Raw genomic sequence first — 13,435 nt, 5'->3', positions numbered from 1 at the left:
ATGCTCGACTCAGTGTCATTTTTTATTTTTTTTTTGTTATTAGCAATATAATTATTGTCACATAAAATCTTCTTCAACCATTATTGAGACCTATACTATAATAATGTTCATTTGGTGGTGATTTTTCAGAATTCAGAAAATGTAACGTTATTTTTTCCACATTCATGTAACACTAAAGCAAAACACCAGAAGCACAGAATCAAATCGCATTAACTCGAGGATCTAAAGGATTCGAGGAGGACCAGAAGGCAAGCATTCATGGCTTTATTGATTTTGGAACAGCTTGATCCTTGGGTAGATCAACAGTGGATTAACATGGGCTGCAATGAATTCCTATTGGTACAATGCCACATTTTGAAAGGTACTTTAAAGTGACAGCTTCCTTCAGTGCTGGATGCTGCCCTGGAAGATTTTGGATTAGATGTGTAAATCCTCAGGTTCAGGTTTAGAGGAGAAAGAGTCTAATTTTCTGTGGTGAAAGAGTCTCAACTTCTGTTTCATGGGGTCACATGTATATTTTCAGGAGATAAATTATGTAAAAAAAAAACTTTGTTTTGATGCTCAATATGTCCCTGATTGGTAACAAGAGGAATGTTATTTTCCTGAGGTGGTCATGACCAATAGAAAAAATCCTTGTTGGTCTTTATTATTTTAGATCAGACCTAGACTTTGTCTGTGAAAACAATTGTCTGTAAATACAGATGAATGATGCATATACTTTATACCATCCACACACGAAGCTATTTTATCCTCTTTACTGCCATCTTGCATTGATACATGTCATCATTTCACCCTGTATTATAGATTCAAATAACTATTAAAACCAAGTTACTGGGAAAAAAATTACATTCAGACATAGTGTGTGATAAGAACTACGTTAAAGGTACAGTCTGTAGAATTTAGTGATATCTAGTGGTGAAGTTGCATGTTGCAATTGAACACCCCTCACCTCATCCTCCCCTTCCAAACATGAAAAATAACCTGTGGTAGATTTCAGTTGTCATAAAAACTAGTTTGTCCAGTCTGGACTACTGTGAAAATCATGGTGGCCTCCGTAGAGAGGGTCCCCTCGATGTAAATATAAATTATTTAAACATAAAGTATTTAAATATAAAGGGCCTTTTCTGGGGTAAAGAAAACTACAATTCATATAATTTAGATGAAACGAACTGGTGAAAACATCATGAGGATTATTCTACATTAAATTTCAGCCAAGAGGTCCCTTTCACCTAAATCTTACACAATAGACCTTTAAATGATAGAAACTATCCTTGAAAAAGAGATATGAGACATGTTTTAGGCAGACACTTCCACTAACATGGAGGAGGTAGGGTTTGTGGCGTATATTGCAGCCAGCCACCGGGGGGGCAAATGAGACAGTTTGGCTTCACTTTTGGGAAACTCTCATGTCGACCATCTTCTTACAGCCTGCAGTCCATGGAGAGCACACACAAATCTGACACTAAACTTTACTCCCATGAGTCTTCATGTGTCAGATGTCATGTTTTGTCCATGATGCACTTACAGAAATTAAAAAACCTGCTCAAACTCTATTGTTAACATAATCTGAAGAACAATTGTAGTTTCTAAAATAGGCCATCGAATTAAAGGCTGACAGAAGCAACGGTTAGTCTGAGTGATCCCTCAGCTCCCTTCATGAATACTCCGCTCCACTTCTACAGTGAGACTTCTTGACCTGGACATGTCACAGTTAATTAACGTATCCAACTCTGAAACTCAGGGGACAGTTTCAGCGAAATGAAAGATTTTAATACAATGAAAAATTTATTTAATGGGAAATTCTGCAGCTAAGATCGCTGGTCAAGTTGACTAACTAGACAGTGAAGGACTCCATGAATCGTTTCTGTGTGTGTGTATGTATATGCATTGGCTTCAGTGCTATGTGTGCATCCCTACAGTGTGTCTGTAGTTGGGGCAGCTGCTCCCGCTCACACCCCATATGTCGGAGAAAATCCAAGTTTATTCTTGGCAGCAACCAAGGTGTTAGAATCGGAGGCGTGGAGACACCCAGAGCTGATGTCATGATCTAATGAAAGCAGAATCATCTGTAAATAGAGTGCCTTAAAGGTTCAGTGTGTGAGATTTAGGTGAAAGGAATTTGTAGCAGAAATTGAATATAAAATAATTCTAGTGGTGTTTTCACTGATGTGTAATTATCTAAATTGTATGAATTGTTGTTTTCTTTACCATAGAATGGGCCCTTTATATCTGAAAACTTTATATTTACATGGAGGGGGGTCCTCTCTGTGGAGGCCGCCATGTTTTTTTACTGTCGTCTAAACTGGACAAACTGAAACCTTTTGAGTTTTCATGACAACTGAAGTTCACTACTGGTTCTCTTCCATGTTTGGAAGGGGAGGATGAAATGAGAAGTATCCAGCTGCAACATGCAACTTCACCTCTAGATGTCACTAAATTCTTCACACAGAACCTTTAACACTCCTGTTGTTGTTCGACAGTGTCCATGAATATGATCAACAGTGAAGGAGTGTAAAGCACATGCGTGTATGGATCTCATGTTATTTTTGTGGCAAGCACAGAGCATGCTTGACCAATAATCTGAATAGGACCATCTCTCTCATTGTAAAGGGACTACTTTACTCATGGTAACTACCACAATATACATGTGCAGTATATCTTCAACAAATCCTCAATACGAGTACACAGGCGGCGTAATCCCTGCGACTCCTTTATTGTCTTCGCTGGAGTGAAAACACTGTTTGTTGTTCTGCAATGTGATATTACTCTTGAATCCAAGGTTCAAGCAGCAGCATAGATCCCCTGTCATGCATCTCTGGTATAGGGTTTTTCATATTGGCTGTGGAGTGTCTGTGCAGCTCTGCCTGTGTTGCTCCCAAATCCTCCACAGAGGAGGCAGGTCAATCTCTAAATTTCAAAAATGTTTATTATTTTAATCAGTGTGTCACATATGTATGTCATGCTGTTTTAAACCAATTTGTTGAAGTGTTGTGAAGAAAAATTTCCAATTTGAAAGGTGCCACCAATACACACGTTCAACCGATCGTGAGTCTGTCTCAGTTGTCAATCATTATAGCATCGATTAATAAATAAAAACAAAACTTACTGGTAAATTACTCGAACAAACATAACTGTGATTTGAACTATACCTCATTCTAAACCCATCTTTGAGAAACATTTATTTGAACTTGTGTGTACTTTGACTTTTTAGTTTGGCCCATCTGCCATCCATTAACATGGAGGAAAAAGGGATTATGAGTTATACTGCAGCCAGCCACCAGGGGGTGACTGAAATGCTTTGGCTTCAATTTTGGGAAGCAGTCATTTTCTCTATCCTTACATACAGGATACAGTCAGTGGTGTGTACCAAGGACACAATCTGCACTGTCTCTGTTTTCTACTCTTAATTTAACTACTGCCAATCACAGTGTTTGTGTCCCTGGGTGGTTCAAGCCAATAATATGCATATGGTACTTTAATATTAAAGATTCCTGCTGCAATCTTCTCTCTGTCCAGTAATCCCCATCCCCACCACGGTTACAGTCTGTGTATTGGCAATAAGCCTGACACAAAATGAATCTTCAGAGGGGGTGACTCAATTCAAAGTGTTTCCTCAGAACACAAAAAAGTTACAAGATTCGCTCTGCATGTGCTCGACTTGGCACAGCGGTCAAAAACCCGCTCAATTCACTCCGTGACTGTAAGTCCAACTAAGAGCTGAGGGCTATGGTGTGTCTATGGCCAAAGGAGCCTTTGAACATTTTTACTACTAAGTCACTCATTGCCTTCAGTGTTATTCAATTCTAAATTCCCTTTCTTTATATTCTTTGTGCTGATCCTTGCCACAGTTTTAGTCATGTAATAAACAAAGTAAAGAGCCAAACCCCACACTCTTAGTTATTTACCTCAAGATAATGTCCAGATACAACTATCAGTTAAAGTAATGAGATCACTTATTGGTAATTCTGGATTCTTGCCATTGTGCATTGTGCCAATAAAGGTCTGAAGGCTCTCATTTTAATTTATATTTCTAAAGTTTCTGTTGGGTTTTTTATTTTTTATGTCACAGAGCTACAGCAGACTAACCACTCTGGTTACATTTAAATCACTGTTTGAGGTAAATATTTCATAGACACATCAGAAAGGAACATGTACAAGATTAGTTTTTTGCTGAAAAGAGACAAAATATATAGCTGGAGGAGTTTGCTCATAGTCCAGTATAAAAATCAGTTTATTCTATAGTGTTCCATCTTCCTGCAGGTCTCTCATTCTTTTGTCGAGATTATTTTTTATTGATACAAATTACAATATATTCCTTCAAACGTTCGATTATGCAGGCTTGGTCCTGTATACTATTATATATATATAATATATATATATATATATATATATATATATATATATATAATATTTTGAATGTTAAATCATGTTTCCTGCCATTCAAAAATCTTAAATGGATTGATGTCACTAAAAGTAATGTATGGTTCATATACCTTCACGATCAATTGCTTGTCTAATATCTACCTTTTCTTCATTTTCTTATTAGATCATCTGCATTGATAAATGTCAGCGTCCTGATCACAGGTGAAGCACCATTTAAAAACAATGCTCCCTTGGCCTTGGAACAATTTATAAAGTAATCTTTTCAAACTGCTCTAATTCAAACTTGCATCTTTGTCAAGAATGATTCAATGTTCAAGTTTAAAACAAAGTTTGGTTTTCTCTTGATGTAAATGTTTTATTTTGGTGACACTGGGATTATTCAAGACTGATGAGAGAGAAGAGAAAGCTGAGCAATAAACCTTGACATTAAACACGTTATCACAAGTTAAAACATTAATTATCTCCAAGCAAAAGGTTTCAGTATATTGTAATGAACTGCACCAACCTCTTAAATCTACATCCACAGTATGAAGAGCAAATTTCAACGAACTATTTTAAAAATAAAAATCTACTTTCTTCCGTTTGACTCTGAGGAAAGTGAAAAAACAAATCATCACAAACCAACTTAAAAATGAGTTCTTCAGAACAGTCAGTTACAAAATAATTTTCTTTCAACAATTTTTTTGTCGGGAACTTCTTAACTCACCAAACCACTTCCACCCTCACTGAGGGAATCGGAATATGTGGGAGCTGGGAATCAATCACACACACACACACAAAAAACAACATTTTGGTGTTTGCATTTTCTTCCTCTTGAAAATTCTTCCAGCCTATTTGATGTGTGTATATTTTTAGTTGTAGCTGGTTGTGTCGTTCATTGAAAAATTGAAATCCTTCCTGAGAGACACATAGTCTCTATCAGTCTGTGGCTTCGGCAGATGTGTCCTCATTCAAATTTGCATGAGAGTTTGGAGCTGTAGGGAGACATAACAGCTCCTGCTGCACCGAACAGATGCTCAGAGGACAGTGACTCTTAATCCACTCTCAGTGAAACGAGCCACCGTGATTCAGCAGAGCTGCGAGGCAGAAAAGAATAGACAGACACTCCAGAGGTAAATAATCAATCTAAAATAATTAGACAGGTCTTGAACTAAAGGGGTTACCAAACCCTTGACTGTGTGCTCCACGCCTGAGCCTGCACTGGAAGTGGACACCGGGGTCTTTTAGACCTGGAGAGCGGCTACTTGAATTGCTTTCTGTGTGGACCTCCACCTGAGACCACTTTGACTTGGGTTACTGAGGCATGAGTCTCACAAACCCTTTCACCATAATGAGGCTGAAATTTCAGGAGGAGAATGGCGAGAGAATAAAATCTGTTCAACCCGTCTTATTCTCAGCCTCCCACATGTCCAAAATAGAAGAAAATGAGCATGTCAACATCAATAACACATAGCAGGTTTTGAGAAGAAAAAAAACAAAGCACTCTTTTAAGTTACTGGGTATATGCGTTTTTCTGTTCTATTCTGTTCTTTTTCCCTTTAGAGTCATGAACACACTGGAAACTGAGAAGCTTTCTTACCTTGCTGTCTTGCCAGTGTTCCATCTTGCACAATACGAATAAAAAAACGGTATGTCTTCTGCAATAAGATGTAAAAAAGTACCCAAACCTTCATACTTATTGGCCAATGCCTGGAAGTTCAACTTACGTTACAACATTGCATCTGGAAAGGTGCAGCGTCAGCGTCAAGACTGCAAAAATAAAGAAGAGGAAATTAACATGTTCACCTGGTTGTCATATTTCACTCACTGTTGATTGTAGTTGGAGCTGATGAAAACCTGAGTCTACTGCAGAGTCATTTGACCCGTAACTGACTGTCTCCTGAATCTATTCCCATTGTCGACAAAGAAAAAGCCAGATGTTCATGGCAGAGGAGCTTGAGCTAGAAAGGTAGATTTTCTTAAAATAATTACCCCCGCCAAAGAGTTTTCACCTGTCTGTTCATTTGTTGATTGGTTTGTGTGTTTTACACAAAAACAACTGAACAGATTTTGGTGCATTCCAGATAAAGGGGCAGATCCATGAATCCAGATAAGAAGGGGGTTTCATAAGGGGACTGTTGGGCCTTGGTGGAGGTATGTACTCTACCAAGTGCCATTCTAGTTCACACATGCATTTCAAAAATATATTGAAACTTTGCTGTGTAAAGATTTGAAAGTGATCAAATAATGAAACAGTCAGAGAGGTTCGATCAAAATGCTAAAAAAGCTAAAAGCTCAAACAGCATGAAAACGACCCTCTGAATATGATTTGGTTTCAGTATAAATGTATCGATTTATGTGTAAGTGCTGTGTGAAGTCGTGAACATGTTTGAACATTTGAAGAGCGAGAAATGAAAACAGTTTTTTTAGTCGATGTGAAAGGGCTGAAAGCAGTTGAAGTGTTGTTTGAAGAGGGAGGGACGACAGCAGCTGAATTGTCATCTGAGGAGTAGGAGATGAAAGCGGCAGCGTTTTATTTCTTGTGTAACTGGTTAAAGTCGCTCGATTTCAGCTGAAGAATGAAAATCAGTTCAAGTGTTAACTGACGTGTCAGAGGTGAAAGATTCAGAGAAAGTGTAAACGATGAAAGGGCAAGACATTTTAGAAAGTCTATGATAATTTGACACTTTCTGGTATTAGGATTAACAATGTAATAGCATGTTCAATCATTAAGGAGTCACTGGGACCATTTTTCTCATTATTTTGAGAATTATTTGACCTTTTGATTTTTTTGATTTTTTTCTGACTGTGGGATTTTAAATACAGAATAAATAGTGGAAATGTAGTATTTTTACTTTGCGGTATTTGGGTTCTGAGTTATTTCACTACTGTCAGGAGATTTAATTGCAGCATTAAATGACCTCAAACAAAAAGCATATGCAATGAATATATCCTGTCAATCTTATTGCTAAATGATAGTGCTTTGCTAATTATTAAATACAAAATAATTCTATTATATTATATTATATTATCAAGTTAAACACATGAGATTAAACAACAGACATTATTGCTGTCACCTGGAATCAAATCAAGAGATTCTAATTAAATCAGCCTAAACTACACATGAACTCAATGTTTCCTTATTGCAGATTTTACTGTGCAGACTCAAGTAAAATCTGCATCAACACTGTGATGTTTATAAGATCACTTTCAGAATGTTCAGATTAACACGTTTTATAAAGCTTATTATCATATACATTCATTAAAATGTGAAAACCTTAATTACATGGAGGAAATCTGAAGCTACATGAACCTTCATGATGTATATTCTTCATTTCTTCTGGGCTTTGTGGTAATGTGAGCTTTTAATCTTGTTATAATTATGTGAAAACTTCATTAAAAAATCAAGTATCTCACTAAAAAGGCGCATAACCTACACAGCTCATGTGTGGGTTATATGAACATGTTGGTATTGGCATTCATGTCATGATTGATAAGAGGTATATAGTATTTCAGTCATAGAGATTAATTCATCTTTCAAAACCTTTCATTGATTTTAATGACTGGAATCAGAAAAGACACAAAACTTGTGCATTAAAAAAAGTGCATTAAGTAGCATATTTGTTATGAACAAATTGGTACATGTATAATAATTGTGCACTATAAGGAGATTTCTAATTTTATACTTCAAACTCCTAATGACACTAATTAAACATTAAATTTGTCACAACAATAACCTACATGTACAGAGTAAAAATACTGTGTGATGTAGCAGCGCTTATTTCTTGTTGTGCTTCACCAATGAGGATTGAGTAAAGTACAGCCAGTGAGGTCCCACACATGCTCCACAAGGCCTGAGGCAAGGGAAGACTGAATATATTCTCATTACTCATTCATCATCATCTCAGCAATTGTTCACTGCATTAGAAACAAACACGTCTTTGGGGCATGTCTTGGGCTGACTATGAGAAATGAATCCATTATATAATGAAGAATGATCAACAGTTACAGTATGCAAATACAGCAAACAACAAAACAAATTTCCCGCATGATAAATCCCGTCTGTGCTACAGTCGACTGAAGCGTGTGTAGCCCTGTGTCAGCCAAACCAAAATGTTAGGGTAGTTTCTCAGAAACCAATGAAATCAACACAGTTACAACTAGAATGACACTTGGGGCGTTTTCACACCTGAAAGTCTGAACCAAGGCTGGTGTCTTTATTACATTATTTAATATTTGATCTCGTTAGTTTTGGTTTCATGTTATAATTTACGACTTTGTTTGACCTACGTATGTCCTGTCATCATCTACTTGTATTTGACATTTATGGTTTGACGATGAGCAGGTGTCTAATTTCAAAGTGTTGTGAATGTGGTGGGTAGTACGTTCATTTTGTTTATTCCGTTGCCGCTGTAATATCATTATGGTATCACTACCAGCATCACAAACTTCAGGCGTCGCACTCAAGACACTAGTTTGAATTTGACAAATGAACATCCTTGTCAATAAAACATTATATCATCAGAGGCGAAGACTGCAACAAATCCTATGAGCCACCTGCAGTTGTTTTTCTTCTTCTCTTGTTTAATGCTGTCTCAACTTCCTGCAACTGGTCCGAAAGTCTGCAAACGATTCAAACCATGGTTCAGTTTGATCCAGACCGGCACCCCCAGTTTTGGTTGGACTAAATGTTGGTCCAGAGGTCCGGACCAAACGAGGAAGGTGTGAAAGCGCCTTTCCTTCATCAACGGCCAAGAGTTCCCCTAAATTCATTAATATCAGTCTCCTAAATGTGCCTCAGTTTCTTCATCAAGGTCCATGAATTATTCTCTGAGAGATCTTTGAAAATGTCTATCTTTGTCTGTATCTGTGCCAAAATGTAATTGGTTCTTTCTTAGCCTCATGTTCCATCCTCCCACCAAGTTTGTGGAAATCCATCTACTAGTTTTTGGATAATGCTCCTGACAAACAAACACATGGGGGCGAAAACACATGCAACCTCCCTGGCGGAGTTAAAAATTCACAGCTTATAATCATTATCATTTCTGACCTTGCACAAAAGCAAACCCCGAGCTCCTGCCTCCCTGGGGCCCACTGAAAATTAATTAGGAAAGCTACAGTAACACTGGACTTGCAGTCTAATCTGACTGTGGACAACTGCGAGGAGAGGAATTCCACCTGAGGGAACCTGCATACACCAGCAAACAGGCCTGGTAAAGCAATAAAGCCTGGTAGATTAGCACATAAAGATAAGTGTGGTGTCATTAAACCTGACCATTTCAATGATTTATCAGCACTCTGAAGGCCTTGGCTGCCCAAAGTCTGGTCTGGACTTTTTGATAGTGTTTAATTCAAGTGCAAATACTTAATCAAGAGTTATCAGTTATGTTGCTGTAGATCTTGCAGATATAAGAAAACTAAAACACGTCCATAATTAAATTCAACCCTGAGTAAATAACTTAATTCTACGTAATTAGTCCCTAATTGTTTTTCATGTAAGATACTAAGTCAGACACTAACTGAATCATCCCAAGACATGAGAAGATGTTTTAAAATATGGCAGACAAATAATCTAAAAACAAAAACAATACATCAATGAAATCACCCATACATCCAGTTTATTTTACCGTCCATATCACTGCCTGCTATTCATGCTCTCCTTCATTCCCTGTGATTGCAGAGTTAAATCAGTCCTATTCAACCAGTGGTTTTTTTCAATCTGCATTTGAATCTTCGTGGGATTTCTTCATTCTACTGATGTTCAGCTAGACGGATTTAATATGCAGCACAATCCTTCAAGCTCTGCCCCTTCCCTCCTCCCAGGGCATCTAATGAATCAGTGGCAGATACTCTTAGATAAAGCCTGTGTCAGCGTCAATGCTATAGATCCATGAAACTTTCATAAATGATCCAAAACATGTCATGCATTTGTATACCGCTTAGGTGCTTTGTTCTAAATGTCAGATGAATATTCAGAGAGACGTGCTCTGTGTTGGTTAATGTCAGCGGCTCAGAGCACCAGCAATTAAAGCCACATAAAGTGAAGTGATGGCTGGTAACTCTATAGTCACATATGAATGTCAAAATAATAAATGAATCGTAAAATCAATAGGATTCAGGGCAGGATCAGGATTGTTAATCTTTTTTCATTCATACACATTCACCTGCAATATTTCCTTGAATTATAGAAAAAGTGCTTTAAATTCTTATGAACAGAATATGTATATGTATAAAATATATGTTCATGAAAGTGAACATAGACTAAAAACTACACACAAAGTTATAGCTTTGGTTACGAAGCTATAACTTTGTGTGTAGTTTTATTATGCATTATGGCTTTTCCAAAAAATATTGTATTTTACTTTAAATAAAAACTCTGTTAAACCCTAAAATAGCACCTCCTTTATCTTAAAATACCCTACATAAACTAATTGATATAATAACACAATTTGATCACTGATGTCAGATAATTGATTTGAAGGGCAGATCAATAACATAGTTCAGGTACAGTTGGTGTAAAACCTTCCTATAAACATCATTATTGTTTTCTGAATTTAGAGTGACGAGAGTGAGCAAAAATGATGGAAAGTTATTTCTTTATTAAAATACACTCATTATTGCATTCATCATTCCTTTTAATTTTATGAAATTTGTTTTTAATTTAATATTCCTTAAACTATTAAATAGAATAAAAAGACACTGCAAAATTTGTATTTATTTTATTTGAATTATTTTAATGGTAGAATAATACAAGGAGTTTTGAATTCGTTTTTAAAAATAGTATAATATTATGTCAAGTATTTTTTATTTAAATATTTTTAAAAAGATACTGCATTGATTTTTGTTCCTCCTCATTTGGGATTTAGCTGAAATAATTATCTGGCTCCTGAACTGGTTGAAAATCTTCTAACAACTGTGATTTAACAAGATGTGTTGACGATGGCTCCAAACAGTCAACAGCTTAACTCCAGGCAACGTTTGGCTGGTAGCTCCAGTGTTTTTGATTCAGTGAAGTGGACTGATATTCATCATGGCTGTGCTGTCATGAGCTGGAGCAGCATGGATCAATACAACCCAATTAGAAACCCAGTATCTCTCGGATCAAAGGCCTTCTCCGATCTTAGGAATCTGACTACGGGACAATACGTTCACATAGAACCCAGTTGTTCCAGTGACAGCAGCATCCCCTCCTTTGACAATGTTCCAACGCCCCTGCCAGAATACCAACAGCCCTCTCATTGTTATAACAATCAATTTCAATCTAAGGCTAGTGGTCAATCACTCTCCAGTTGTGGACACACAGAGCCTGCAGATGAGCCTGAGAGGAGATAAAGCTCCAGACGTCCGACGCCTCTCACGCTGTCTGTGGTGTGTTGTGCCTGGCTGAGCGGACCATAGCACAGGAGGTTGTAAACAACACAGCTGGGACAAACAAACCAAATCCTTACACTGCTCGCCTCCTCCATACGGCTTCCCCCCCAGCTGCCAGAAACCATAATGATTCGGACTATTCAGGCGCCTGCAAGACGTTGTGAAAATATATAGCAAGTCAAATTACCTGTGGGAATCAGCACGACACAACACACCTAACGTCTTACAAGACAAGATGGATGGGAACCATGATTCCATGATTCAAACTGCGCTGTATGGAAATGTCAGAGCGTTTCGTTTCTGTTACTCTGGCATGTTTTTGAAAAAGGAGACAGGACAAAGTGTGTACATGTTGTTATGTGAGTGCATGTGTGAGGGGATTGAGGTTATTTTGGTCTCTAAGGTCCAAGAGATAGATTTCAAAACAAATATATCATCTAAAAATCCAGCAATCAAGGTTAAACTTTCACATTTTGGGCACTTGATCCTGTTGATGAAAAATTGAACTTCCACAACTTCTCCCACAACAAAATGATGTAAAAATAAAATGCCTAAAAACCTTTTTTGGTCTGTTGATCATATGTAGTTTTTAATTTTATACATTCTAGTTGGATAAGACCCTCTTTTCTGTGTTTAAAAAGTTTTCTCATCTGACGTGTCGTTATTCATGCCCCCTGCACACTTTTTGGGGATTTTGGGTCTGATTCACCTTTACTGACAATCACAGGGGCGCCGGCAATTTGTGGCTGATCTGAACAGATTATCTGTCCAAATAACCCTGTAGCATGAGAAGTTCACAGACATAATCTTAATGTTACAGAGTGAATCAATATCAAACATGTTTGATATTAACAATTCGATTTGAAATCAGGGAGGCTCGAGTAATATGAAATTAAATGAATGTACCGGATGTTACTTGCTTGTGTTTAGAGCCGAAACTGCCAACAGCATATACAAAACATTTGTCTTAATCCTAGTACTGATCCCCATTCCTCTACAAGAAATGAAAAAAAAAAAATCATCACTACCTACTTTCTGTGCCTCAACAATGGCCACCGCAGAAAATTTAAATATTGATAGTTACTCATATTTCACAGATGCACCAGTAAAAGTTTTGCATGCATTGCTCTAACCTGGGACCTGCACCAAACTGTTTCAATGCCCAGTGTTTACAAATTTAGTTTGTATTAATCATGTCTGGTGTTCCATCTTTATGGAAGAAAATGATGCCTTGTTAAATTGTGCACATCTATTTTCAAATGCAGACCATAGAGTTATCAATTAATTAATATCTTACATATATTTTTGATCTTAGTTTCATGTTTCTGTGTTGCAACATCAAAGTGTGTCTGCATCACCCCAGGGCCTGAAGGGTATCAAGGTTGAGTGCAACAACTAAATAATAACCTGATTTTGTGTGCTGCACCAGATTAATAACTGAATTAATAACACGTCGAAGAGTATTTAACTGATACACTTGAACATCTCTTGGTTACAGGTGAAAAATGTGCTATCTGACACACCCTGAAAACAAATCAAAAAGCTGTGAACAAGTCCAGCGGGGCTGTGAATCTCCTTCTGATTAAAGTGAATTTCCATCAAGGAAATGACATGCTCTGAGAATCCAACGCCAGCATGCAAGGGTCCAGGCACCTTGGGGACCCCGAGTCTAATTTGCTTCAGACCTAAAAGGCAGATAATA

Source organism: Paralichthys olivaceus, chromosome 10 (assembly GCF_024713975.1).
Source record: "Paralichthys olivaceus isolate ysfri-2021 chromosome 10, ASM2471397v2, whole genome shotgun sequence".
NCBI lineage: Eukaryota > Metazoa > Chordata > Actinopteri > Pleuronectiformes > Paralichthyidae > Paralichthys > Paralichthys olivaceus.
This window is presented reverse-complemented; position numbering follows the sequence as displayed.